Source organism: Cervus elaphus, chromosome 26 (assembly GCF_910594005.1).
Source record: "Cervus elaphus chromosome 26, mCerEla1.1, whole genome shotgun sequence".
In the NCBI taxonomy this organism is placed as follows: Eukaryota; Metazoa; Chordata; class Mammalia; order Artiodactyla; family Cervidae; genus Cervus; species Cervus elaphus.
In genome coordinates this window covers 42,340,125-42,346,463 of record NC_057840.1, presented here as the reverse complement: position 1 = coordinate 42,346,463, position 6,339 = coordinate 42,340,125, and positions in this window count along the sequence as shown.

Below are 6,339 nucleotides of genomic sequence, written 5' to 3'. Positions count from 1 at the left end.
GAGAGCCCAGAACTGGGTCCCAGGGGTGGACGAGCACCAGTTCCCAGCTCGCTTCTCAGCCTGGCTCAAAGACGATTCCTGGGAGCCGCTGTTTCTGTTAGATGCAGATCCTCACCCAGGCAGTCAAGTTGCTTTCTCCTGAGACCCTCTTCTTGGTCACAGACCCCAAGTGAAGGCACCAAGACTGAGCAAGAGGCTTCTGGAAGGTCTGAGTAGCCAAGCCTTGCAGTGAAGACCCCACCACCACCCATTTGTGGTAGCGTTTATTCCTTTTTTTTTTCCCCAAAGTATTCCTTCATGGTTACTGTGGCAAAGTAGCTGTGGACTCCTGGGACTGATTCGATCAACAGAGGGCAGGAAAGCAAATTGGGATTCTATGGGAAAGGAGGCTTAGGAACCCACAGACGGAGCTTTCTTCGGACTGTTTTCATAAGCAGGAAGACGAGAGGCCAGCCAAATTGGCCTGGTGGGGAACCTGACCCTCGGCTCTGCCCTCCAGTGGAAGAGCAGGGGGTACCAGGGCACCTCCCCAAAGATCTCCAAACCGCAGGCAAAACAAGGTAAGGTCTGGGCACCTACTGGGCAGGCAGTGCTGAGCAGAAGAGCAGAAGATGGGGGAGACTCAGTGTGATTTCATTACCTGGATGCGATGCTCCAAAGAAGGAGAGTCAGCCTCCTGAAGACCTTTCCTTTCCCCCGAGGACCATCAGAAACTGCAGGGAAACTGGGACCGCCTGAGGCCACTGGCCAGGCCGAGAGAAAGGAGCGGTCGGAGGAGAGGAGACCAGACACGCAGAAGCAAGTACAGTTAGGAGAGAAGGATCAGGCTGGCTGAGAAGGTGCCAAGGTCACGGGCGTGAAGGAAGAGACCAGAAGGGAAAGCGGAGTGAAGGACGGGGAGCGCTCCACTCCTCAGCTCCACGGCGGCCGCTGCTCAGAAGCTCAGGGACTGTCCGGATCTATGAACCTTTCACCCTGTCCGTTCGGGGGGTGTGAAACCCTGAGCTGAGGGACCCACGGGAAGGAAGTCTCCAACGTCATGATTTAAGTCAACAGAACAGACGGCCTCCCCAATTTGCTTCTCCCAGCTCCTAACAGAGCAGGGGCATCTGTCCATCCTACAGGGAACAAGACGCCACATTTGGAAACTGGTAACAGTCACCAGGTAAACAAAAACACAAGGGAGCGGGAAGGGGTGCCTGGAGTGGCCAGATGGGGTCCAGGTAGGGGGAGACGCCCCGGGGGAAGCCTGGAGGGGATGGCACTCTCTTCCCCTGATCGAGTGGGCAGGGGAAGGCACTGATTGTTTTGTGACTAATTGGCACCACCAACAAAAGCAGGGACTCTTGCAGATGGAGCAGGCGTTTCACTCGTCGTAGCTGATGCTTTATACTCGGAGAAAACGCAGCAACTCTCTGTAAAAATAAAACTGCTTGCATTTACACCGCAAATAGGTTGGCTATTTCTGGGCCCGGCTGGTCTTTGTGAGTAATCGTCCTCCTCTTGAGAGGCAGGGAGAGTCTGGGGTGGGGGAAGTGTAGAGCGAAGGGGCAACAGAGACGACAGAGGCCCAAAATGAGGAATCCGTGGTCCCAAACATCCAGGGTGGGAGGAAGTTCTAGCTTTCACCTCCACAAGCTGCCTACAGAAACATCCCTCTTTCTCCCATCAAACAACAGGGAAACATGGGAGACATGGCCAGGGAAGGGCTTTATGGGACCAAGTGAGGAGGAAACTTGGTAACCAAGGAGGCCAGTGGACCCAGAAGCAGAACCCATGAATGGCAGACCCATCAGGTGGTGGAAGCCAGAAAGAGAGCCACACATGGTAGAAACCCTACCCTTCACCAAGCGTGTGTGCATGCTCAGCCACTGCAGTCGTGTCTGACTCTTGGCGACCCTATGGGCGGTAGCCCGCCAGGTTTCTCTGTCCGTGGGATTCTCCAGGCAAGAATACTGCAGTGGTTTGCCATTTCTTATTCCAGGGGAACTTCCCGACCCAGGGATCGAAACTGAGTCTCCTGCAGCTCCTGTGCTGCAGGCAGATTCTTTCCTGCTGAGTCACCATGGAAACCCCCTCTTACCTCAAGAGTTTACTCTTAAGTTCCAAACCCTCTGAATGCCACGTGGACTTTGCTCCGTGCTAACCCCATGGACGCCCAATGAACTCCAGTCACATCCTAGGATGTTCTCTTCATCTGGACAGGCCTCTACTGTACCTTGGATGTCAAGCTCTTGGTTATGGGGAGACAACCATCCAGTGCTTCCCAAAGCCCTTCCCAAACAGTGCTGGGAAAAACTAAGGGCAGGAGGAGAAGGCGGCAACAGAGGAGGAGATGGTTGGGTGGGCTCACCGACTCAATGGACAAGAGTTTGAGCAAACTCCAGGAGAGGAAGAGTGGGACATGACTTAGCAATTGAGTAACAGCAACAACGAATCACAGAAGTTAGAGAACTTAGAACTTCCCAAAGGCCAGCACTCGCCTTTAGAGTTAGAAAGATGTGAGAGCTAGCAGAGGAAGAGGGTGGAGCACTCAGACCGAGAGAAAGGCCCCGGGTGGGGCAGGTGTGAGCCCTCATATCCACGGGGAAAGATGGCCCCAGAGTCAATGCTGGAGCAGCAGCTCCTCAAAATGGTGGGCGGGTCATTTAGCCCCAGTTGTCTCGGCTCACCATTTGGTCAGCTAAGCAACTTCAGGTCTGCTGGAAATTGGGACTCACAAGCTTGACTGCAGTGATGAGTGAAGGTTTATCCCATCTGTTTGACTGACAGGATCTCAGAAGGGGCCTGGCTCCGCCCTCTGCCCTCCAGTCCTGCAAGAGGGACCTCAGATCCCGTTGGCCAGATAAAAGCCCAAGATAAAACCCTGAGAACAGAACTCTGCTCCGAATCCCATCAGCCTCAGGGAATCTTCGCCCTGCTTCTCCTCGCCTGCCCTGGCCACGCATCAGTTGGGTCTCTCCCAAGTAAGGATCTTTACTTTCAGTGCACGTTTCTTAAACATCGAATCTTAAAGAGAAATGCACGTTCAACACCCTGCCCTTGGTTTTCCTCTGACCAGGCAGGCCGGCGTGGCGGGGACCGTGAGAACATGGTGGAGTGGAGCCCAAGGGAAAGCAGACCCACCGGAGGTTGTGGAAGCAGCCCTCCCGGGTAGACTCTAGGAGAAACCTGAGCCCAAATTAGGCCCTGCCGTGGGGGACCAGGTCCCCAGCCCTGAGCCTCCCGCGGTCTCTCCTCGGTATTTGGAATCTGCCAAAAGACTCTTCCAGCCCAGCACGAAGCGCCTTTGCAGGGAGAGTGTGAAGTGACCCACACTGAGGCCAGCGGTCCTCAAGCAAGACAGCTCTCGACCCCGAGGGGTAGTGGGGCCACTGGTGCTGTGGCGGCCACACTGGGGGTGCAGCGGTTACCCATGCAGACACAGCTGCAGCATCGGGCACCTTCCTTAATGTTAATGGATGGACCATCTCCTTCTACTCTGAGTCAGCACCGAATCAGCAACATAGACACTTGCCCTCTAGATTCCTTACCTAGATTGTAATCGTGTGCTCTCCCTTGTCCAAACATCATGAAAACTCCACTTGTGAGAAAGAGTATTTTTGGAGCATTGCCTGGGGTCATGGAGTTTGTCCATCCCTCTGGATGTTCTAAATATTACCCTGGGTTCAGCCCTGCATTCTTGGCCAGCATTGTCTCGGCCCTTCATAAAACTGTACTTTCTAAATTATCCTTTGGAGATATTCATCAGCGAACATTTACAGGCTCCATAAAAAAAAAGAGAGAGAGACATAAAAAGATGAAGACTGTGTTCACATTGGAACCGGCTAGCAGGCTTCCCACCGTAACTCCAGAGTCCCTGTCAGAGATTTCTGCTTCCGGAGGGACTGAATTCCTTCTGAGCAGCAGCCAATTTGTTTATGTCAATAGAACACCATAAAGCATGCAATTAAGGGTTTTCTTTTCCTTCTAGGAAGCTTGAAGACATATCTTTGACCTGCCTTTCCAAATGTCCCACAGGGCTACTTAAAAGAATGTCTGAAATTACAAATTTAGTCCAAGGTCAAATTTGGGCACATTAAACTTCTACCCACTGTCCTTTTTCTGCCAATTACTGTGGGTTTGGACAAACAATGTTTTTCCACCTACAATTTCCTCAAGGAGACTGAAAATATCAGTCATCTTCAAATGACAGAAACAGTTACTTGTTTATGTTACTTATTTATGTTTACTGAATAGCTGGGACTTTGGACCCATGCCGAAGAGTTCTCTAACTTTTGTGATTTGTTTTTGCTGTGGTTCAGTCACTAAGTCATGTCCAACTCTTTGAGACCCCGTGGACTGCAGCACCCCAGGCCTCCCTGTCCTTCACCAACTCCTGGAGTTTGCTCAGACTCCTGTTCATTGAGTCAGTGATGCTATTGAACCTTCTCATCCTCTGTCGTCCCCTTCTCCTCCTGCCTTCAATCTTTCCCAGCGTCAGGGTCTTTTCCAATGTGTTGGGACTTCGCATCAGGTAGCTAAAATATTGGAGCTTCAGCTTCAGCATCACTCCTTCCAGTGAATATTCAGGGTTGATTTCCTTTAGGATGGACTGGTTGGATTTCCTTGCAGTCCAAGTGACTCTCAAGAGTCTTCTCCAACACCACAGTTCAAAAGCATCAATCCTTTGGCGCTCAGTGATAGCACCTATTAAATTATTTTATCAGAGTTACTTGTTTATGTGTGTTTACCTCCAAACACTTAGCCCCTGGATGCAGGGATAAAGTCTTACTCATCTGGTGTAGGCTGAGTGAAAGAGTAAGTTAAATAAATCAAGTATCTGCAAAGTTAGTGCCATGATTTTATTTTTATTTAATTTTTAATAACTGTATTTATTTCCTTGTTTGGGGTTGTGCTGGGTCTGCATTGCTGCTTGGGCTTTTATCTAGTCTCCGGGATTACTCTCTAGTTGCGGTGTGCGGGCTTCTCACTGTGGCGGCTTCTCTCGCCGTGAAGCACAGGCTCTAGGACACGTGGGCTCTGTAGTTGCAGCTCTCAGGCTCTAGAGCACAGGTTCGATAGTTGTGGTGCACAGGCTATGTTGTTCCCAGGCATGGGAGATCTTCCCAGACCAGGGATCGAACCTGTGTGTCCTGCACTGACAGGTGGAGTCTTCTCTTTTTTTTTTTTTTTGGCTGTAAATAAAATGTTTATAAGATTTCCTAATAAATATCAGTAAGCTTTAAATACCTATTCCTCACATACACCGGTTGTTTTGGCAGTCATTCTTCACTGTCTTTGAAAGGATCATGCATCATGATCAGATGTTAGATAGACTCGTTGTTATCCAGGTAGTTTATAGTAAAGTCGCTCAGTCATGTCTGACTCTTTGTGACTCCGTGGACTGTAGCCTACCAGGCTCCTCTGTCCATGGGGATTCTCCAGGCAAGAATACTGGAGTGGGTTGCCATTTCCTTCTCCAGGGGATCTTCCTGACCCAGGGATGGAACCCAGGTCTCCTGCACTGCAGGCAGATTCTTTACCATCTGAGCCACCAGGGAAGCCTGATATCACAATTTTAAATACTGCTTGTTTTCCAATTCTTTGTTGAAAGTTAGTCTAATTTGCCCAGCTGGACTGTACACCACTTGGAGAAGGAACCACATCTATATCCCCTGAGAACACCAGGGCTGAGCACGGACGGGTGGTTTGACAAATATCCGGCTTTACATCACAGGGAGGGAAACTCCAAAGCCCTCGGGTGAGAGTTTGCTGAACTAATCTGTCTCCATTGATTACAGTTAGCACCTAGCAAATGCTTCTGGAATATAACACAATGTCATGCTGCTGACTTCTGTTTGTTTAGGGTTTTGAGGGGGTCCTTGGGCATTGTGCCTGTGGTATTTTAGAGGGTAAGGGCTTGCTACTCTCTTTTGCAAAACCAGAGTGCCTTATCGTGGCCTACTGTGTAATTGCCAGGCAATCTAGGTGGCAGGGCACAAAAGTGAAAATGGATCCAACCAGCCTTGCTCCCGTTGTTTGAAAGCAACCCATACGACGAGCTCATCATTGGCAAGTCAATATGTGTATGTTGCCCCCAAGTAGGACACTCTGTGGTGTTTGCAGCCAGAAGAAAATGATAGTTAAATGTCTCCTGCAACAACAGCTACATTAGACCTACTCAGCTGCCCTGTGCTTGGTTATAAAAATTATATCAGACAAAAACACAAGTGTCCAGCGTAATGTTGAGACAAATTAAGGCTGATTTTATTTATTTTGCCTAACTTACACCGGAGGTCTGAGGGCGAAGTGCCGGCAGGGTCGGTTCCTCCTGAGACCGCTCTCCTTGGCATGCAG